Source organism: Nicotiana tomentosiformis, chromosome 1 (genome assembly GCF_000390325.3).
Source record: "Nicotiana tomentosiformis chromosome 1, ASM39032v3, whole genome shotgun sequence".
NCBI lineage: Eukaryota > Viridiplantae > Streptophyta > Magnoliopsida > Solanales > Solanaceae > Nicotiana > Nicotiana tomentosiformis.
In genome coordinates, this window is record NC_090812.1 from 104594585 (window position 1) to 104618681 (window position 24097).

A 24097-nucleotide genomic window follows, 5' to 3' on the forward strand; every position below is an offset into this window, starting at 1 on the left:
CTAAAGACTCAAATTCCTAAGGAGTATTTCCCCCACACAAAGTTAGGCAAGATACTTACCTCAAAGAAGATAGACCGTTATTCTAAAATGAACATCTCGAGTGAATAAACCTCCGGTCTCTCAAATCAATCCAAAATAACTTCAAATAATAAGTAAAACTCATAAGAAACCATTCTGGATAATAAAGCTTCAATCTTGAACAAAACCTAAAAGATCAATCCTAATGTCAACCCCTGGGCCCACACCTCAAAATCCGGTAAAATTCACAAAACCCGAACACTCATTCTGATATGAGTTCAACCATACCAAAATTATCAAATTCCGATACCAATTCATCCCTCAAATCATCATTTTACATTTTGAAAGATTTGTTGAAAAATTCCCATTTTTCTCAACTCAAAACATTAATTATAAGATAGAAATAAAGATAGAATCATAAAATGTAATAAATTTCGGGTGAAGAACACTTACCCCAATGATTTGCTAGAAAACCCCATGAAACATCACTTAAATACGTGGTCTACAACTCCTAAAATGATAAAAATGGCTAAGTTTAGACTAGGAGGCGGTACCTCAGGAGGGATCTATTGTCATTTCCCTTTTTCTACTTAGCATACTATTAATTGTTATCCTTCGTGTTGTATTATTTGCTTAGTTCTATGTAGCTAATCTTGTTGTGCTGGTCGCTGCTTCAAACTTCGTTGTTGTCTTATTTACACTGTATATTTCATGGTGATCATTTGTTATGATCCATTCATTGTCTTTGCTCTTATTTGTTGACTTGGATCGTGGTAGAATACTTGCATAAGCAAACACGTAGATTAATCACCCATATTAGTTTAAGTAGATGAATCCTGATGTTATTAACCATTACATGTATCCTTGTCTACTTCCCTTCTGGGTGAGAGTTGTTTCCCTTGGCACGAGAGTCCTCCGTGCAGTTAGGAATTGAAATGTGGGCACAAGATGCCAAGTGATTAGGGTTCAAGAATTGGGACACGTGAGTTGTGATTATGAGGTTCGGTACCTCGTGGAAATGCTTGAACAGATCTGGTGTGAAAGCGGTTGTTCTTATTGAGTTGTTGTTGGTTTTCCCTTTACTTGGTTTTTCCCCTGACTTAGACTGTGATCAGTTACTCTACAGCATTATTACCTGACTTCTTCTAGTTGCCTATTGTTGTTACTAGTGTACCATTACAAGTATTGTTTTGTATTCATTCTCCTGTCTAGCTTTATATTAATATTGTTCTCTGGTAGTTCATCTACATGTTCAAGTTATTTAGTCCATTAGGTGTCTTGACTGTCCCTCATCACTACTCTACCGAGGTTAGTCTTGATACTTACTAGGTACTGTTGTGGTGTACTTATACTACGCTTCTGCACATTTTCGTGCAGATCCAGGTGCCACGGTTGTTGTTGATTATTTAATGGCTGGTCGAGCTGTGGAGACTCAAAGTAAGCATATCGTTGTGTTCGCAGGCCTCAGAGTCACCTTCTGATTTTGTTTTCGTACTGTTAGATTTCTATTACGAACAATTATACTTAAGGATATTCATAGCGAACTCAGTAGAGCTTATTACTTGTACTACCTGTTTTGGGAATTATAAGTTGTGTATAAAGGTTTATATTTCACATTTAGTAGTTAATGGTGAAATTCTTCTAATAATTCTGTAAGTGTTAGGCTTACCTAGTCTTAGAGACTAGGTGCCGTCATGACATCATACAGAGGGAAATTAGGTCGTGACAAGTAAGTATCAGAGCTCTAGGTTCATATGTGCTGTGAGTCATATGCGAGTTTAGTAGAGTCTCGTGGATCAGTACAGAGACGTCTGTACTTATCTTCGAGAGGCTACGAAACTATTAGGATAGTTTCACTTACTTCATTCCTATCTTGCAAGTTTATTGATCTCGGAGTTGAACCTTTGTCATTATTTTCTCTCAGAGATGGTGAGGACACGAGTTGCAGTTAGTGATGACGCTGCCCCATAGCAGGCTTTGCTAGGGGCCGGTGTAGAGACAAAGGCAGTGGCCGAGGAGGAGCACATGCTATAGCTAGTGCACCTATCAGAGCAGCAGTTGAGGAGCCGCCAGTAGCTCCGATTGGGGGACAGGTACCGTAAGCGCCAGTTGTTACCCTAGGACTTCAAGAGACTTTAGAACAATTCTTGAGCATGTTTGGTGCATTGGCTCAAGCAGGGTTGATTCCAGTGCACCAGCTTCTTCACAGATCGGGGGAGGAGCTTAGACTCCCATCGCCCGTACTCCGAAGAAGTGAGTCCACGTTGGTCATTTTATAGATGTCATACCAGCACAGCCTGTTGTTCCAGTTTAGCCTGTGGTTAGGGAAGCAGCACATGAGGAAGAACAACTTAGACTTGCCAGGTTCAAGAAGTATTACCCTTCTACTTTCTGTGGTTTGGCTTCAGAGGATGTGCATGGGTTCCTAAGGGAGTGCTACCATATTCTCCACACTATGGGTATTGTGGTGACGAGTGGGGTTGCTTTTACTATGTTCTATCTTAAGGGAGCTGCATATCAGTGGTGGCGAGCGTATGAGTTGGGTAGTCCGGGCGATACAGCTTCACTTTCATGATTTCGGTTTTCAGGAATGTTCTTGAGAGAGTTTGTTCCCCAGACCCTTTGAGATGCCTGGCGCGCAGAGTTTGAGCAGCTGCGCCAGGGTACTATATCAGTTTCAGAGTATGCCGTTAGATTCAATGATTTGTCCAGGCATGCGCCTACTTTGGTTTCTACAGTTAGAGAGCGAGTCTGCAGGTTCATTGGGGGACTCAGTCATGTTATCCACTTTAGCGTGGCTCGGGAGTTAGAGTCAGATGTTCGATTTCAGCAGGTGGTAGAGATTGCTCGCCGATTAGAGGGCATGCGAGGTTAGGAGAGAGAGGGAAGTGAGGTTTTGAGGCCTCAAAGCTCGGAAGGATCTATTTGTCCCTATTTTGCAAGCTGGGTATGATATGGTAGAGGTTTTGTGGGTCATCCAGTTCATGTTGTACTTCAGGCTTCGCATGGTGTTTCAGGTACCCATGGGTCTCGGGGTACCCGTATCAGACAACTTCCACAGCCACGTCAACAGAGAGGTTGATTTGAGTGTGGAGATATAGCCACATGGTGAGAGATTGTCCCAGACTCCGGATAGATATGGTGTAGCGATGTATTCAGACCATGAGTTCTGCTCCAGTTACTGATATCCCTGCACCGCCAGCTTGCGGGTACAGGTCGGGCGAGTAGAGGGTTCCTAAGAGTGGGAGGCCCGACCTGGTGATGTGTTCCCTATAGTAGGGATGAGACCACTGCATCAGAAAATGTTGTACATGTATGGCTACGATTTGTTATTGAGGAGCATCATTCGTATTTTCTTTCGATCTTGCTTATCAGGGTGAGTCCTCCTGTTTTGCTTCATATATGGGTAAGTATTGTGATTTAGTACTCTGCTTATGTGTTTACCCCTGTTGGGAGATTCTGTAGTGGTAGCACGTGTCTAGTGTTTTGTTTTCATTCATTATTGAGAGTTATGAGACTTGAAGTGACTTTTTGTTACCCATCATGGTATGTTTTGATGTGATTTCTGAGTGATTGGTTACGATTTGTTATTTAGATGCTCTACCGGTGTGGGAGTTCAGTATGGGTTGTGATTTGGTTAGTGAAATTGAATTAGTGGAAGGTCTAGGTTGGAATGATGTGTATTCTACTTGTGGTTCAAAGTTGAGGGTAAGACCCTCGCGTTTTCAAGTGAGTTGATGTGTTTGAATCGGGTTGCGTGCCGCGATGGAAGTTATATCAGGATCAGATCCTTGTGATTAGTCCATATGTTTTGATTCATAATTGTGGAATTTATTCGTAGTATGGTACTGATATGGAGTTGTGCATGTCAGGTTTGTTTGATAGTTCTCTTATGTGTTTCTCCTTACATATTCAGTCATTTTTGTGTTGTGGTTATTGAGTTTTAGCTTGCAAGGTGTGCGCCCCGGTGGCATTAGATGTGACTTGTTGATTCGGGTGAATATTTATGAGGTCTTCATGTTTCTTGCATCGTTGTCAGTGTTGTGGAGGTTTGAAACAGGGTTCTTACGAATATAAAGCTAATTGTCGGTACTAGATTTGATTATGGGCAGTCACTGTGGCTAGAGTTGTTGTTTATGGCATGTGTGTGATGTGTTAAGCCGTGTGTTTGTACTTGTGGGTGTAGGCATAAGTTTTTGCGGCTGGTTGAGGTTGGTGCCGTGTGTTTATGTGGGAACTGGGTCTTTTGGGAATGATCAGATGGTGAGAAATATGGTTATAAGGTTATCAGCGTGGATGAAAGGGATAATCTTCAGTTGAGCAGGTGTCATTGGGCCTATGTGGATTGGGGTGACGTGGGATCACTCGCGGGTATATGTAGGGTGAATAAATTTGGTGATTTAATGACTTCAGGACGATTCTTGACACGTTCGAGGACGAATGTTTGTTTAAGAAGGGAGGATGTAATGACCCAGCCGATCGTTTTGAGAATTAACGTCCCATTTGGCGGCTTAAAGTATTTAGAAGCTCTGTATTATGTGTTATGACGTGCGTTCATAGTCGAGCACAGATTTTGGATGATTTAGGATTGATTTGGAAGAAGAATTATTGTTCTAGAAGCTTAAGCGGTAAAAGTTGACCGAAATTTGACTTTTGTGTAAACGACTCCGGGATGGGATTTTGACGATTCCATTAACTTCGTATGGAGATTTTATACTTATGTGTGTGTCCGGATTTGGATTTGGAGGTCCGTAGGGTAATTTGAAGTATTTCGACGGAAATTGGAAAAGTTGAATTTTTGGAAGGTTGAGATGTTTGACCGAGAGTTTCATTTGGTAATATCGGGACCGGAATGCAATTCTGAGAGTTGGATTAGCTCTGTTATGTCATTTGGGACTTGCATGCAAAATTTGATGTCATTTTGGATTGATTTGATATGTTTCGGCGCGAGTTTTGGAAGTTGGAAGATTTTGAATTTCATAAGTTCGATTCGAGGTGCAATTTGTAGTTTTGACGTTGTTTGATGTGACTAGAGGCCTCGACTAAGTTTGTATCGTGTTTTAGGATGTGTTGGTATATTTGGGTGAGGTCCCGGGGGCCTCGGGTGTGTTTCAGATGGGCTACGTCCTATTTATTCATGCCTTAGAGTTGCTGATTCTGTCATCTGGTTTTTCTTTATCGCGATCGTGTCTATGCCTACACATTCGCGTAGTGTTATTTGGAGACATGCAGTATTTGTCCTTCATATTCTCGTAATGTTATTTGGAGGCAGGCAGTATTTGTCCTTTGCGTTCGCAAGCAGTAGCCTGCGGTCGCATAGCTGGGAAGATGTTTGTCATCGCATTCGCATACCCACTTCCGCGTTCGCATAGTGCTCCTTATCTAGGCAGTGATATTTCCTTAATCGTGATCGCACCTTTTCCCTTGCGATCGTGAAGTGTGGCCTTCATAGCCTGTGATTTTTTCATTTCTGCGATCACATGAGTTCAAACGCGATCGCATATCATATTTTTTTAGCAGTAATTCTTCTTCGCGATCGCGTTACTTATTCTGCGATCGCGATGTGTAAACATCTGGGCAGAATATAAATGTACTCTATTTTGAGGGTTAGCCATTTTCATCATTTTTGGAGTTGTAGACCTCATATTTGGGCGATTTAATTTCTTGTGGGTTTTTTCAAGCAAATCATCGGGGTAAGTGTTATTCACCCGGAATTTATTATATTTCATGATTCTATCTTTATTTTTATCTTATAAATAGTGTTTTGAGTTGAGGAAAATGGAAATTTCTTAAGAAATCTATCAAAATGTAAAATGATGTTTTGAGGGACGAATTGGTATCAAAATTTGATAATTTTGGTATGGTTGAATTCATATCGGAATGGGTGTTCGGGTTTTGTGAATTTTATCGGGTTTCGAGGTGCGTCCCCGGGAGGTTGACTTTTTAGTTTTTGTTCAAGATTGAAACTTTATTATCCGAAATGGTTTCTTATGAGTTTTACTTATGATTTGAAGTTATTTTAGCTAGATTTGAGCCGTCCGGAGGTTTATTCACTATAGACATTCATTTTAGAGTAACAACCTATCTTCTTTGAGGTAAGTATCTGCCTAACTTTGTGTGGGGAAAATACCCCTTAGGATTTGAGTCTTTAGTGCTTATTGTGTCATGTGAAGTCCGTGTACGCAAGGTGACGAGTACGTGCTCGGGCTTATTTATGGAAATTTGACCGTTTAGGGCTCTTAGGTTCTTATGTCCATTCAATATGAAGTTGTGATGTCATGTTAAATTCCCCATTTACTGAATCTACCCTTACATGTCTTAATTAGAACTAATTGCTCTATGTTTTACCCTTATTGCCGATTAAACTCCTGTGTGCCTTAACTGATGTCGGTGCCTTTTTTTATTGCCATGCTATCCTTTCTGTAATGGTCTATCTTTGATTGAAGTCATTATTATCTTTTCCGTAATTGCTTATCATTAGTTGAAGTTATTATTATCTTTTCCATAATATGCTTATCCTTAGTTGAATTTGTTGAATCTCTTCCATAATTGCTCCACCCTAATTGAAGTTTTATCCCTTATCATTGTTGACTTACCCTTAATTGGAGTCATTGATTCATGTTATCCCTCTTATCGTTGAATTGTACTTATGTGGAATCATTGCTACACAATATCTCTTCCTTGTTGAGTTATTGCTATGTTGTACCATTATTTCTGGTTGTGTCTTTCCTTATGAGCTCATTCTTCCGTCTCTTTGTGTCCTGGAGTTCATGAGTTGATTTACTTGTCCTATTCTTGTGTTATTGTCATTATTGTTGCTGTATTCAGTGTTGTGGCTTGAGATTTCTACCGTGCGGTTGTTATTGTGGCACCAGGTTTCTGTCGTGCGGTTGTTATTGTGGCACGAGATTTCTGTTGTGCAGTTGTTATTGTGCACGAGGTTTCTACCGTGCAGTTGTTATTGTGGCACGAGGTTTTTGTCGTGCAGTTGTTATTGTAGCACTAGGTTTCTGTTGTGCAGTTGTTATTGTGGCATGGGGTTTCTGTCGTGCGGTTGTTATTGTGGCACAAGGTTTCTGCCATGCGGTCATTATTGTGGTACTGGGTTTCTGCCGTGCGGTGGTTATTTTTTGCACGAGGTTTCTGCTGTGCCGTTTTGATTCATTTTATAATTTGAGACTATGAGGCGGTACCTCGGGAGGGCTCTGTTATCATTTCCCCTTTTCTATGCACTTGTCTTCGATTGTTGTTTTCCTTAGCATACTATTAATTGTTCTCCCCGTGTTGCATTATGTGCTTAGTTCTATGTAGCTAATCTTGTTGTGTTGGTCGCTGCTTCAAACTTCGTTGCTGTCTTATTTACACTGTATATTCCGTGGTGAACGTTTCTTATGTGCCATTCATTGTCTTTGCTCTTATTTGTTGACTTGGATCGTGGTAGAACACTTGCACAAGCATACACGAAGATTAATCACCCATATTAGTTTACGAAGATGAATCCTGATGTTGTTGACCATTTCATGTATCCTTGTCTACTTGCCTTCTAGGTGAGAGTTGTTTCCTATGGCACGGGAGTCGTCCTTGCGGTTATGAATTGAAATGTGGGCACAAGATGACAAGTGATTAGGGTTCAAGAATTGGGACACGTGAGCTGTGATTATGAGGTTCGGTACCTCGTGGAAATGGTTGAACAGATCTTATGTGAAAGCGGTTGTTCTTATTGAGTTGTTGTTGGTTTTCCCTTTACTTGATTTTTCCCCTGACTTAGACTGTGATCAGTTACTCTATAGCATTATTACTTGACTTCTTCTAGTTGCCTATTGTTGTTACTAGTGTACCATTGCAAGTATTGTTTTGTATTCATTCTCCTGTCTAGCTTTATATTAATATTATTCTCTGTTGGTTCATCTACATACTTGTTCAAGTTGTTTAGTCCATTAGGTGTCTTGACTGTCCCTCATCACTACTCCACTGAGGTTAGTCTTGATACTTACTGGGTACTGTTGTGGTGTACTTATACTACGCTTTTGCACATTTTCATGCAGATCCAGGTGCCACGGCTGTTGTTGATTATTAGATGGCTGGTCGAGCTGTGGAGACTCAAAGTAAATATGACGTCGCGTTCGCAGGCCTCGGAGTCACCTTCTGATTTCATTTTTGTACTATTTGATTTCCATTCCAAACAGTTATACTTAAGGATTTTCTTAGTGAACTCAATAGAGCTTATGACTTGTACTACTGGTTTTGAGAATTGTAAGTTATGTATAAAGGTTTCGATTTTATATTTAGTAGTTAATGGTGAAATTTTTTTAATAATTCAGTAAGTGTTAAGCTTACCTAGTCTTAGAGACTAGGCGCCGTCATGACATCCCACGGAGGGAAATTGGGTCGTGACACACAAGCATGTTCGTCTTTAACAATAGTTGCATACTCCTCCGACACAGTTGTTCATGTTTTCTTCCAAACAAAATATATTCAACAATAAGAATTTTTGTAAGCTTCAATGCATCTTCATCACTCTCACATACATGTTTTAAATTCACATCATCCTATTTAAATTCATTCTTTAACATATAATCTCGAATGTCCTTCAATGTCACACCCTTAGACTTCCCAAATAGCGATTCAGAATCTTACTATATCGTTTAATTATTTTTTTAACATTATGTGCAGTGATCCTCAAATCACTCATAATGTGAAATCTTCAAGGCTGAACGACACTTCACGACCAAAAATCTTAAAACTAATTGAATCTTGGTCATTAATGTATACGCGAGAAAGGATAAAAAAGTGAACCAACTTCATACTAAAATTATAATTATCCATAGCCACGATATACCGAAATGTACCATTACTCAGTTTCTCCCGTTGTGCAGGAATCAAGAAAGTTAAAATTAAATCCTTCAAATTGTGGTTCCCCTTTCAGTAAGCAGGGGCATTAAATCAATATCAAAACTCATAAGATCTCTCCCCTAGTTTTGTAGGTACTGCAACAGGCATTGAAGGAGCTTTATGTGCTCTAGCTGCTTTAGGTACATTAGGATCTTTAGGTGCTTTGGATTTCTTAGATGCCATCCGTTGAAAAAAAAATAACTTCACTCACATTTCCTTTGAGATACCAAAAATTAACTGGTGGAAAAAAATCTGAAATTATGATAATTCATTGCATAACTTAAGACACAAAAGGAATTCAAACAAAACTTCAGACCAAAAATAAAAAGAATCATCAAAATAACTTCAGAACATTTTGTTGTCCCTTCTTTCCATTGCTACCATCATATAATTATTCTTTCCATGTTTAGCTTAACATTGATATTTGTTCCTTTATTAGATTTGCATTAATATTTTGCACAGGTTATTGTGTCTAGTAGGTGTCTTAACTTGAACCTCATCACTACTCTACCGTGGTTAGTCTTGATACTTATTGGGTAGCGCTATGGTGTACTCATGCTACGCTCCTGCATATTTTTGTGCAGATCCGGGTACCTCGGAGCGTGACAGACGTTACTTAGCTGTTGTGTTGTGTTGCGTAGACTTCAAGGTATACCTATCATTTGCATTCGCAGGCCTCGGAGTCACCTTCCGTTGTCTCTCATTGTTACTGTTTATTGTCATTCTAAAACAATATTGTATTTAGTGATTTTCATTGCGCTCAGTAGAGCTTATGATTCTGTACTACTGATTTTGGGATTGTATGATTAAATACTCATTTCAGTGATGTTATGCCATTTACTAGTTATATGTGATAGTTAAAAGGTTTAAATATGTTAATAACTCGGGATGTGTTAAGCTTACCTAGTCCTAGAGACTAGGTGCCATCACGATCCTCAGGGTGGAATTTTGTATATGTATATATATACACACACACATTCATACACAAAAATATACAAATTTATACACTTTTACTGTTATCGAATATAAATAGTTTTGGTCGCGGGTAAATTTATACACTTTTACATTTTAAAAGGGATTGTTGCTTAATAAAAATGTAAAAATTGCATCGGGCGCCCTATTTGGTAGCCCCTTTTTAACTTGTACCCACTTTGTACCCGGATTTTTGTTAAAAGCATTTTAAAATGATAATTTTTTCCTTCTTCAATAAAAGACATTTCTCTCCAAGTATACGACTTATTCTCTCTCTCTCTCTCTCTCTCTCTCTCTCTCTCTCTCTCTCTCTCTCTCTCTCTCTCTCTATCCTTCTCTATCTTCACGGTTTTTTATTATTCTTCTCTGAAATCAAACGTTTTTAGTCATTGCTTTCTGCTCATTTTTGTAACTGTTTCTTCTCCAACAATATTAAGTATAATCACATATACAATTTTAATGATTGCTTTTGTTCAGTGATTCATCTATTTTTAACTGTGTTTACGATGTGTATGAGGTTTTTATTTACGAGTAGTTTTATGATTTAATTTTTGGGTTTTTTTGTTGTTGATAGTAGTCTTAGTTTAGTCGTTTTCCTTTTTGATTAGTGCTAACATAGTTTTCTAGGTTTTACTTTTATTAGTGCATTAGTTTTGTAGGTTTTACTATTACGATTAGTGTTTTTAGGTTTTTTGAAAATCTGTTTGTGTTTTTGATGAAAATTCTATATATTCTTTAGTGATTTTTGGAGACATTGAAATCTTCAAGAAATTGTGACTCAAATAGATGATGCCAGTAAAGTCTAAAGTTTAGAATACTTCAAGCACAACTTAGGTCATTAAAGTCTGTAATTAGAAGGTTTTAAAACATAAATTAGGCCATAATGTTCTGAAGTTATTTTTAGGATTTTTTGATTTTTGGTCTGAAGTTATGTTTTGATTCCTTTTGTGTCTTAAGTTATGCCATGAATTATTCTTAACTTAAGACTTTTTCCCACTTCTTAACTTAAAGTTTGAAGTTAGAAGGCTTTAAAATATAACTTAGGCCAAAATGTTCTGAAGTGTTTTTTAATGATTCTTTAATTTTGGTCTGAATATCATGACCCCAATTACCCTCTGTAGGATGTTCTCATGGCACCTAGTCTTTAAAACTAGGTAAGACTAACACTTACTAAATTAATGGCAAAATTCAACCAACAACTATTAAATATGAAATAGAAATTTCTATACAAAGCCAACAATCCCAAACCCTGTAGTACAAGTCATAAGCTCTACTGATTTCACTAGAAAATCTCTAAATATAACTGTTCCGGAATAGAAATAAACTGTACAGAAATAACTTCGGAAGGTAACTCTAAGGTCTGCGAATGCGACGACAGTATACCTTGATGTTTCTACAGCAATAACTAATCCGCTATCTAACAATCAACAGACTCTGAAGTACCTGGATCTACACAAAAATGTGTAGAAGTGTAGTATAAGTACACCATGGTAGGTACCCAGTAAGTATCAAGACTAACCTCGGTGGAGTGGTGACGAGGTACAAGTCAAGAAATTCACTAGACAAAATAACATGTGTAGTATAAAAGTATAAAACTAATAATGGAAAGCGGAAATCAGTAAATGGCAACAAGAACCAACAAGTGATATAAATAGTAAAGCAATAGGAACGTCGTGAAGTATCATTAAAACCAAATAAGGAACATTAAGGACAATCAATTAATCAACAAACTTAATGGAAAAGTAACTCAATAGGGAACAACACCCTTTAAATACAACTTCAATTAGAATAGATTAAGGACTCTCGATAACCTCAATTCCAATTAATTGTTTAAGGATAACCTCGATAGTGAAATTACTTCCATGAAATGGCAAAGTTCGGACTCTAGTGTATGAATTAGGCTAACAATGAAGGAGATGGCACGAACTAGTACTACGTCTAATTGTATGAGAACAACCTGGCAACAAAAGGATATCATGTGACGAGAATTTCAACTAAGAGTAGCTCCACAATAAAAGAAATCACATAATGATAAAAAGTGATAACAAATCCAAATAAAGCATATAAGAGCAAACTTGACAAGTAAAAAATGTGACATATAGCGACAGCTTCAAATAAAGCATGTGATGTAAACATGACGAATAAAATATATAACATGTGCTAACAATTCCAAATAAGTAAATAAAAGATGCCTAAGAGTCTAGACCGGTCAACTTCCACATATAAGCCTGAGTACGTACTCGTCACCTCACATACACTGCTTTCACATGACACAAATAGCACAAACGACTTAGACCCTAAGGGGTAGTTCCCCCCCACAAAGTTAGGCAAGCTACTTACCTCAAAGAAGCTAGACCGATACTCTAAAATGACCTTCTCGTGTGAAACAATCTCTGGATGGCTCAAATCTTGCCAAAATAACTTAATATTATAAATAAAAACTATAGAAAACAATTCTGGATAATAAAGCTTCGATCTTTAATGAAAACAAAAATGTCAACCCCAAGCCCGCACCGTGGAACCCGATAAAATTCATAAAATCTGAACACCCATTCCGATACTTAGTCCAATCATACCAAATTTATCCAATTCCGACATCAATTCGTCCTTCAAATCATCATTTTACATTTTTGAAAGGTTTCACAAAATTCTCATTTTTCCCCAACTCAATCCACTAATTTAATGATAAAAACAATGATGGAATCATGAAATAAAATCGAATCCTGGGAAAGAACACTTACCCCAATCCAACACGTGAAGAACCCCTAAAATATCACTCAAATCCGAGGTCTACAACTCAAGATATGATCAAAATGGCCAAATCCTGCAAAATAGAGTTCTTATATTCTGCCCAGACATTAGCACATCATGCTCGCGGAAATACACATGCAATCGTGAGGAGGAAACAATACCTCCCCAAAAAAATACACTACACGGTCGCGTAAACAACAGTGTGATCACGAAGGCAAGTGAACCAAAGAAGCACGAACGCGCAATACCTTTCGCGAACGTGTAAGCCAACGAGCTTGACTCATTCCACAGCACTACGCGATTGCGATCTCCATGGCGCGAACGCGACTTACAAACAACTCAAGCATCGTGAACGCGGAAACAACTATGCGAACTCGAGGAAAACCATGCCCATCTCCCACAACACATCACGATCGCGACAACATACACACGATAACATAGAGTACCTAATGCATCAGAAAACCAGCAACTCTAAAATATGACGAAATGGCCCGAAGCCCATCCGAAACACACCCGGGACCCTCGGGAACCTGTCCGAATTTACCAACAAGTTCCATAATATAACGCGGACCTGTTTGAGGCATCAAATCACATCAAACACATCAAAACAATGAATCGCGCCTCAAATCAAATTTAATGAACTTATGAACTTTCAACTTCTACAACTCTCGCCGAATCATATCAAATCAACCTGGAATGACGTCAAATTTTGCAAGCAAGTTCCAAATGACACAACAGAGCTATACCAACTCCCGAAATCGAAATCAGAACCCGATATCAACAAAGTCAACTCCCGGTCAAACCTCGTAACCTTCAAAGCCTTCAACTTTTCAATTTTTGCCAAAATGCATCAAATTCCTACGAACCTCCAAATCCAAATTCGGACATACACCTGATTCCAAAATCACTATACGAAGCTATTGGAGTCATCAAAAAATTATTTTGGGGTCGTCTACACAAACGTCAAACTCCATTCAACTATTTTTACTCAAGCTTCTAAAACAAGAATCATCCTTCCAAATCAATCCTTAATCATCCGAACTCGAGCATACACATAATTTATGATACATAATACGAAACTACTCGAGAATTTAAGCCACCAAACGGGACGCTAATTCTCAAACCGACTGGTCAGGTCGTTACACTGAAGTGATAAGTGTGTAAAGCATAACTTAAGAAACAAGGAGTAAACGGGTGATAATACAGCAAGTAATCAGAACACTGTTAAAGTACCAGTAAAACCAATTAAGGAAAACAAATAACAACCAAATAATCAATTGTTCTATCACATGTTTTAGTCAAGAATCACCCTGAGGTACCACACTTCATAATCACAAATCACGAGACCCAAGTCATGAATCATAATTGGATGCCATCTTGTGCCTACATAATCAATCATAACCGCACAAACAACATGTGTTGCATGGACGACTCACGTGCCAATACCCTTAATACTTGAGATCTGCACGGACAACTCATATCCGCATGAACAACTCACGTGCCAATAGTAATAATATCTAATATCCGCACGGATAACTCATGTGCCAATAGTAACAATATCTCATATCCGCACACACAATTCACGTGCCACCAGTCCAATCCACACACATAAGGCAGGTATACAAGAATAAATGTATATGATCAATGAACATCAAGAATTCATACTCCTGGACTGATATAGGTGACCTGCTACGGTGTATGCTTGTGCAAGTGTACTATCACTGCTCAAGTTAACAGATAAAATCAGAGACACCAAGTAGCATATTGAAAACAACTCAATAAAACCAGTAATATGCATGACACACACAAGAAATTCACACCATCACACAAATATCATCAATAACAATGCCCCCAGGGCATTACAAATTATCCCCGACATAACCTCCTTGTCTCGTCGGGTTCGCAACAATAAAGTAAATGCCCGCCTTGTCTCACCACACACACATCAATAATCATCCCACCGTGTCTCGTCGCATGCGCAAACCCGATATATATATTTAGCCTGCCTTGTCTTGCCGCTTGTGCAAATTTCAATAATAAGAATTGCATGGACAACTCGCGTGAAAACACCCCGACAATACTCCCAACAATTTTACATGTGCCAAAAATACAACAACACAACAAACAACTCGCACCACACGTGCCCATATGCCACAATATTTCCATAACAACAATAGCAATACCACAACAATAGGTTTTCCACGGCTCAACAACACTAAGTACAACAACAACAACAACAACAACAACAACAACAACAACAACAACAACAACAACAACAACAACAACAACAACAATAATTATAGGAAAGTACGGTAAGTAAATCAACACAAGAATTACAACAACACAATGAAACGGAAGAATAAACTCAACAATGAAATAGATAATATGTAATAATGACTTCAATTAAAGCATGTAAGAGTGAACTCGACAACAAAAAATATTACATGATATGACAACTTCAATTAAATGCATATAAGAAACCTAAGAGTCTAAACCGACCAATTTCCACATATAAGGTCGTGTACATGCTTGTCACCTCATGTAAACGTCTTTTACGTAATCTAAACAGTGTAATTAAACCTATCCCTACAGGGAAGTTCCCCTATACAAAGTTAGGCAAGATACTTACCTCAACTAGGCCAAATCAACGCTCAAAAATAGCTTTTCCTTCAAAATTCACCTCCGCTCGACTCAAATCTAACCAAAATTGACTTAATAACATCAAATAATGCAAGCAAAACCAATTCCGATAAATAAAGTTAAGATCTTTACACAATTCTCCAAAAGTCAACAAAAGTCAACCCCGCGCTTGCCCGGCAAAAACTCGGGTCCAAGGGTAGATCTTAACTACCCATAACCCCACGAGTCCATATATGTGTTTTGTTTTGAAACCCAGATCCATTTCGACCCTCAAGTCTCAAATTTTTATTTTTCAAAATATACACAATAAGTTCCAAAAGTTCCCTTCAAATATCATGATTTAGATGTTAAATTCCATACATAATCATGTAATATAATTAAAAATTGATCAAAATCACTTATCCAATAATTTTATGTGAAAACCTGTAACGACCCGGCTGATCGTTTTGAGAATTATAGCCTCGTTTAGCCCATTTCTACTTGTTTTTGTGTTATTCAGCTATAATATGTTATATTGGGTTAGTTGGTTCGGGTCTGGAAGGAACTCGGAGTGAAATGAGACACTTAGTCTCATAATTGAAAATTTTAAGTTAGAAAAGTGGACCGGATATGGACCTATGTGTAAACGACCTCGAATTTGAATTTTTTTGATTCCAATAGCTCCGCATGGTGATTTTGGGCTTAGGAGTATGTCCGGAATATTATTTGGAAGTCCGTAGAGGAATTAGGCTTGAAATGCCGAAAGTTTAATTTTTGAGAAGTTTGACCGGGGGGTTGACTTTTTGATATCAGGGTAGGAATCCGATTCTGAAAATTGGAATACCTCTGTTATGTCATTTATGACTTGTGTGAAAAATTTGAGGTCAATGGGACGTGATTTGATAGGTTCCGGAGTTGTTTGTAGAAATTAGAAATTTCAAAGTTCATTAGGCTTGAATTAGGGTGTAATTCGTGGTTTTAGCGTTGTTTGAGGTGATTTGAAGGTTCAACTAAGTCTGTATGATGTTTTAGGACTTTTTGGTATATTTGGTTGACGTCTCGAGGGGTTCGGGTGAGTTTCGGATGGTTAACGGGTTGGATTTTGGACTTGAAACTCTACTGGAATTGTTCTGATGCACCATCTGGTTTCCTTCATCGTGTTCATGAGTGGAGCCTGCATTCGCGAAGAGGAACTGGGAGGCTGGCAATATTTGCTCTTCGCGTTCATGAAGAGAAGCACGCGCTCGTGGAAGGGTGGACTGGGTGTGCATCGCGAACGCGAGAGGTGTTATACATTCGCGAAGAAGAGAGGAAGCAGCCGAAGACCCCCAAGCAATTGGTCTACACGTTCGCGTAGGGGGGTGTCGCGTTCGTGAAGTGAGGGGGAAATGAAGCATCGCGTGCGCGATGGGTTGAACGTGTTCGCGATGGGTTGAACGCGTTCGCGTAGAAGGCATTGAGGCAGTGGCATTTTGTGCTTCGCAAACGCGAGGGTGATGTCGCATTCGCGAAGGAGGAATTTTGACGGGGGTTATTTTGTGCTTCGCGAACGCGAGGCACTGACCGCGTTTGCGAAGAAAAAGAGTCTGGGCAGTGAGTTTAAGTTCTGAAAATGGGACTTCGTCCCATTTTCAATTTTTAGCGATTTGGAGCTCGGAATTGAGGCAATTTTGGGTGATTTTCAGAGGAAACAACGGGGTAAGTGTTCTTAACTCAATATTGGTTAAATTACCTGAATCCATGGTTGTTTTTATCATTTAATTGGTAAATTGAGTTGGGAAAAATTTGGAAACCTCTTGGTTTAAATTGAAGATTTGAGGGCCGAGTTGGGGTCGGATTTTGGTAAAATTGGTTAAAATGTGGACGGGAGTTAATTTGTGCTTCGCGAACGCGAGGCACTGACCGCGTTCGCAAAGAAAAAAAGTCTGAGCAGTGAGTTTAAGTTCTGAAATCAGTTTTTAGCGATTTGGAGCTCGGAATTAAGGCGATTTTGGGTGATTTTCAGAGGAAACAACGGGGTAAGTGTTCTTAACTCAATACTGGTTAAATTACCCGAATCCATGGTTATTTTTATCATTTAATTGGTAAATTGAGTTGGGAAAAATTTGGAAACATCTTGGTTTAAATTGAAGATTTGAGGGTCAAGTTGGGGTCGGATTTTGGTAAAATTTGTATGGTTAGACTCGTGGTTGAATCAGCTTCCGAATTGTGTAACTTTTGTCGAGTTCCGAGGCGTGCGATTTTTGAGCTAATTTTCGGATTTTTATGGAAAATCATTATTTTGTTATGGAATTAATTCCAATGAATTTTATTAACTGAAACGAATTATTTATGACCAGATTCGAGGCATTTGGAGACTAATTCACGAGGAAAGGATATTGTAGAATAAGAATTTTGTGGTTTTAGGTAAGTAACGATTGTAAATCTAGTCCTGAGCGTATGAAACCCCAAATTTCGTATCATTCTACTATTTTGAGGTGACGCACATGCTAGGTGACCGGCGTGTGGGCGTGCACCGTTTTGGATTTGTGACTTGGTCCATCACGTAGCAACTGTAAAGTTGCATATTTTGTTTAAACTATATGATACTTATATGTTTTAGAAAGAGTTTATGTAAATTGGGTTGAATGCCATGTTTGGGCCTTGCGCCAATGCTGTTTGGACCCTTAGGGGCTTTTTCTTACTATCCTCTCATTGTTTTCGATTGAAATCTATACTCAGTCATGTTTATACTTGTTTACCGCATAACTCAGTTTTGTGACTCTATTTTGATGCATATAAATGTTTTGGGCCGAATGCATTGTTTTACTAAAATGCCCGAGTGGCTTGAGAGGTTTATGATTGAGTGAGGCCGAGGGCCTGATTTGTGAGGATACTTATGGGATCGGGTTGCACGCCACAGCATGTTTGATATCGACTGAGGGCCTGATTGTGAGGATGAGTGTGGATCGGGGCTGCGCGCCTGTAGCATACTTTATTATTATAGCACGTGAGTTGTCCGTGCAAATTATAGCGCTTGGGTTGAAGGAGCCCCTCCAGAGTCTGTACACACCCCCAGTGAGCGCAGGTACCTACTGAGTGCAAGTCTGAGTTCCGAGTTCCTTTGTTATTAAAACTGTTGGAAAAATATCTTTAAATGATTTTTACTGGAACCAGGTTTAAACGAGATGATTTGTTTCAAACACTGATTTTTAAAGCATGTTGTACTTTACTGAGATTTCATGACATGAATGTTATATGCTTTATTGCTCGTCACTACTGCTCAGTCTTTATTTATTGTTGTTATTTACTGAGTTGGCGTACTCACATTACTCCCTGCACCTTGTGTGCAGATTCAGGGGTACCTGAGCATGGTAGCGGTTATTGAGTGTTCTGGTTGCAAATTTTCTTGGAGATAGCAAGGTAGCTGTTTGGCGATTGCAACCCCTGCTCTTCTCCCTCTTATATTCCTCTAGTTGTATTTAGTTATTTTCCAGGCTGAGTTAGCCTTCATATTGTTAGACAGTTGTAGTAGATGCTCATGACTAGTGACACCCCGATGTCCGGCTTTTCTCTCCGCACTTTTATTTTGATTGGAACTTCTTTAATAAGGTTTTTATGTTAAATAACATTGAAATTATATTTGAAATGAAAATATCGATTTGTTTTGGAAATGAGTCGGATTGTCTAGTTCCACGATAGGCACCATCACGACAGGGGATAGTTTGGGTCATGACAGATTGGTATCAGAGCCTAGGTTACATATGTCTCACGAGTCATGAGAGGGTTTAGTAGAGTCTTGCGGATCGGTACGAAGACGTCTGTACTTATCTTCAGGAGGCTGTAAAACCTTTAAGAAACTCCACATTCTTGAATTCTTGTCGTGCGAATTTGTTGATTCTAGTAACTAAACATCTGTTATTTCATTCTCTCACAAATGGTGAGGACTCGTACTACCGGTCAGGAGGGCCAACCACCAGTACCACCAGCCAGGGCCACGAGAGGTCAAGACTGCGGTAGAGGCCGTGGTAGGGGCAGAGGTGCTGCCCGTACAGCAGCTGGGGCAGTACCTGCAGATCCACCGGTTGTCCCAGATCAGGACCAGGTTCCAGTTGTTGATGCACCAGCTCAGGCACCACCTATGCCTATTGTGATTCCAGGCCTTCAGGAGGCCCTAGCTCAGATTATGACAACATGTACCGGCCTTACTCAGGCGGTCTCTATTTCGACGGCCGCAGCCACTTCTTAGGCCAAAGGAGGCACTCAGACTCCCGTCGCTCGCACACCCGAGCAGGTTATTCAGGGACTTCAGGCACCGGAGGCACCACCATCCCAGCTGCTTACTACTTCTCAGGATTATGTGGTTCCTGCTATGCCTTAGGATGATCAGCATAGGTTGGAGAGCTTTGGGAGACTTCAGCCACCACCTTTCAGTGGCACAGAGAGAGAGGATGCTCAGGACTTTTTGGACAGGTGCCAGAGGATACTCCGTACTACTGGTATTTTGGAGACTTGTGGGGTCTCATTCACTACCTTTCAATTTTCTGGGGCTGCACTCAGATGGTGGGAGATTTACGAGAGGCGTAGGCCTGTTGGCGCAACACCCCTTACTTGGCAGCAATTCTCCGTGGTCTTTTTGGAGAAGTTCGTACCTCGATCCTGCAGAGAGGAGTTGCGCAGACAGTTTGAGCAGCTTTGCCAGGGTGATATGTCTGTGACATAGTATGAGATGCGGTTCTCTGAGTTGGCCCATCATGCGATCTTGTTGGTTCCCACAGACAGGGAAAGGATCATGCGGTTTATTGATGGTCTCACTTATCAGCTACAGTTGCTCATGACGAGAGAAAGGGTTTCGGGTGCTACCTTTGATGAGGTTATCGACATTGCTCGGCAGATTGAGATGGTTTGCGGTCAGGTTCGATTCAGTGGTGCTCCTTTTGGGGGTCAGTTCCAGAACGGTAAAGGTCATCATTTCAGACAGGCTCAGTCAGCTCGGTCATTTCATCAGGGTGAATCATCTGGCCATGGTTCTCACAGTTCTCATCAGAGCCACTTATCACTTAGTGCCCTTCCAGTTCAGAGTTCTTCCAGTGCTCTACTTGTTCAGGGCTCTTCCATGCCAGGTTCTTCTACCAGTCATCCCGGTGCTAGGGGTTCCCTTCAGTTTCTGCCGCCAGCACCACAGAGTTGTTTTGAGTGTGGGGAGCTTGGACATATGTGGAGGCAGTGTCCTCATCGTCATGGAGGTCTATCTCAGAACAGGAGTCAGCTCGGGGTGCAGGTCAGTCAGTTAGGGGTCGCCCTAGAGGGGGAGGCAGATCAGGGGGTGGTCAGGCCCATTTCTATGCTCTCCCTGCAAGACCAAATGTTGTTGCTTCAAATGCTGTGATTACAGATATTGTCTCAGTTTGTCACAGAGATGCCACATTATTATTTGACCCCGGTTCCACGTATTCATATGTTTCCTCGTATTTCGCCCATTTTCTAGATATGCCCCATGAGTCCTTAGTTTCATCTGTACATGTATCTACTCATGTGGGCGATACCATTATTGTGGACCACGTATATCGGTCATGTGTGGTGACTATTAGGGGTCTGGAGACCCGAGTGGATCTATTGTTGCTCAGTATAGTTGACTTTGATATGATATTGGGTATGGATTGGTTATCTCCATGTCATGCTGTTCTAGATTGTAATGCTAAGATGGTGACATTGGTTATTCCGGGAATTCCGAGGGTTGTGTGGAGCGGTTCTGTAGATTATGTACCAAGTATGGTGATTTCATATTTGAAGGCTCAGTGCATGGTTGAGACGGGTTGCCTATCTTATTTGGCTTTTGTGAGGAATGTTAGTTTAGAGACTCCTGTCATTGATTCTGTTCCAGTGGTACGTGATTTTTCGGATATGTGTGCCTAATGTAGATGGGCTTCGAGATTTGATTCTTGAGGAGGCCCACAGCTCGCGGTATTCCATCCATCCGGGTGTCGCGAAGATGTACCAGGATTTGAGGCAGCACTATTGGTGGAGGCGGATGAAGAAGGATATAGTTAGGTTTGTAGCTCGGTGTCTCAACTGTCAGCAGGTTAAGTATGAGAATCAGAGACCGGGTGGCTTGCTTTAGAGATTAGAGATCCCAAAGTGGAAATGGGAGCAGATCACCATGGTCTTTGTAGTTGGGCTCCCATGGACTTCGAGGAAGTTCGATGCTATTTGGGTTATTGTGGATCAGCTGACCAAGTCCACGCACTTCATTCTAGTTGGTACTACTTACTCTTCAGAGAGGTTGGCTGAGATTTACATCCAAGAGATCGTTCGCCAGTGTGGTGTCCCAGTTTCCATCATTTCAGATAGGGGTACTCAGTTCACATCACAGTTTTAGAGGGCCGTGCAGCGAGAGTTGGGTACTCAGGTTCAGTTGAGCACAGCTTTTCACCCTCAGACGGACGGGCAGTGCGAGCGCATTATTCGGAAATTTGAGGACATGTTGCGTGCTTGTATCATTGACTTTGGGGGTTCATGGGACCAGTTTTTGCCACTCGCGGAGTTTGCATATAACAACAGTTATCAGTCGAGTATTCATATGGCTCTGTACGAGGCTTTGTATGGGAGATGATGTAGATTTTCGGTTGGATGGTTTGAGCCGGGTGAGGCTAGGCTATTAGGTACAGACTTGGTTGAGGAAGCATTAGATAAGGTGAAATTGATTCAGGAGCGGCTTCGCACGGCACAGTCTAGGCAGAAGAGCTACACAGATAGGAAGGTCTAGGGAGAAGGTTTTGCTGAAGGTATCACCCATGAATGGTGTTATGAGGTTTGGGAAGAAGGGCAAGTTAGCCCCCGGTTCAATGGGCCTTTTGAGGTGCTTCAGAGGATTGGGGCGGTGGCTTATAAGCTTGCCTTGCCACCCAGCTTGTCGAGTGTGCATCCAGTATTTCATGTTTCCATGCTCCTGAAGTATATTGGAGATTCGTCCCATGTTTTGGATTTCAGTACGGTTCAGTTGGAGGGTGATATGACTTATGATGTAGAGCCGGTGGCTATTTTGGATCGGCAGGTTCAAAGGTTGATGTCAAAGGATATAGCTTCAGTGAAGGTGCAATGGAGAGGTCAGCCTGTGGAGGAGGCCACCTGGGAGACTGAGCGGGAGATGCGGAGCAGATATCCATGCATATTCGAGACTCCAGGTATGTTTCTAGACCCGTTCGAGGACGAACGAATGTTTGAGAAGTTTGACCGGGGGTGACTTTTTGATATCTGGGTCGAAATTTGATTCTGAAAATTGGAATACCTCTCTTGTGTCATTTATGACTTGTGTGCAAAATGTGAGGTAAATCGGACGTTGTTCGATATGTTCTAGAGTTGTTTATAGAAGTTAGAAATTTCAAAGTTCATTAGGCTTGAATTGGGGTTTTATTCATGGTTTTAGCGTTGTTTGAGGTGATTTGAGGGTTCGACTAAGTCCGTATGATGTTTTAGGACTTGTTGGTATATTTGGTTGAGGTCCTGAGGGGCTCGGGTGAGTTTCGGATGGTTAACGGGCTGGATTTTGGACTTGGAACTCTGTTGGAAATTTCTAATGCACCATCTGGTTTCCTTCATGGTTAGACTCGTGGTTGAATGGGCTTCCGGATTTTGTAACTTTTGTCGAGTTCCGAGGCGTGATTTTTGAGCTAATTTTTAGATTTTTATGAAAAATCATTATTTTCTTATGGAATTAATTCCAATGAATTTTATTGACTGAAATGAATTATTTATGACTAGATTCGAGGCGTTTGGAGACCAATTCATGAGGAAAGGACATTGTACAATAAGAATTTCATGGTTTGAGGTAAGTAACGATTGTAAATCTTGTCCTGAGGGTATGAAACCCCGGATTTCGTATCATTCTACTATTTTGAGGTGACGCACATGCTAGGTGACGGGCGTGTGGACGTGCACCATTGGGGATTTGTGACTTCGTCTTTAGCAACTGTAAAGTTGCATATTTTGTGGAAACTATATGATACTTATATGTTTTAGAAAGAGTTTCTGTAAATTGGGCTGAATGCCATGTTTGGGCCTTGCGCCAGTGCTGTTTGGACCCTTAGGGGCTTTTTCTTACTATCCTCTCATTATTTCATGTTTATACTTGTTTACCGCATAACTCAGTTTTTGTGACTCTATTTTGATGCATATAAATGTTTTGGGCCGAATGCCCTGTTTTACTGAAATGCCAGAGTGGCTTGAGAGGTTTATGACTGAGTGAGGCCGAGGGCCTGATTTGTGATGATATTTAAGGGATCGGGCTGCACGCCACATCATGTTTGATATCGGCCAAGGGCCTGATTGTGAGGATGAGTGTGGATCGGTGCTGCCCGCCTGCGACATACTTTATTATTATAGCACCAGAGTTGTCCGTGCAACACGTGAGTTATCCGTGCAGCACGTGAGTTGTTCGTGCAGATTATAGCGCTTGGGCTGAAGGAGCCCCTCCGGAGTACACACCCCTAGTGAGCGCAGGTACCTACTGAGTGTGAGTGCCGAGTGCCGAGTGCTGTGTGACTGGGAGTCTAGGGTACACACCCCCAGTCAAATTCGCATGCTACCGAGTCTAGGGTTCCAAAATATGAAAATGAGACTAAATCCCATCTTCCCAACCCATTTCTTTAGTTGCAAAAGTCGCAATTGCGGAACAGGGATCGCAAAAGCGAACCTTGACAGCCCTCGCAGATGTCGCAACTGTGACAAGGGAATCGCAAATGCGATAACAGCCTACTTTGCAAAAGCGGCACAATTGTCGCAAATACGACCAGACCCAACTCTACAGTGGCTTTGCAAATTCGATAAGGGAGTCACATTTGCGACATCTAGACCTCCCCTGCCCTCT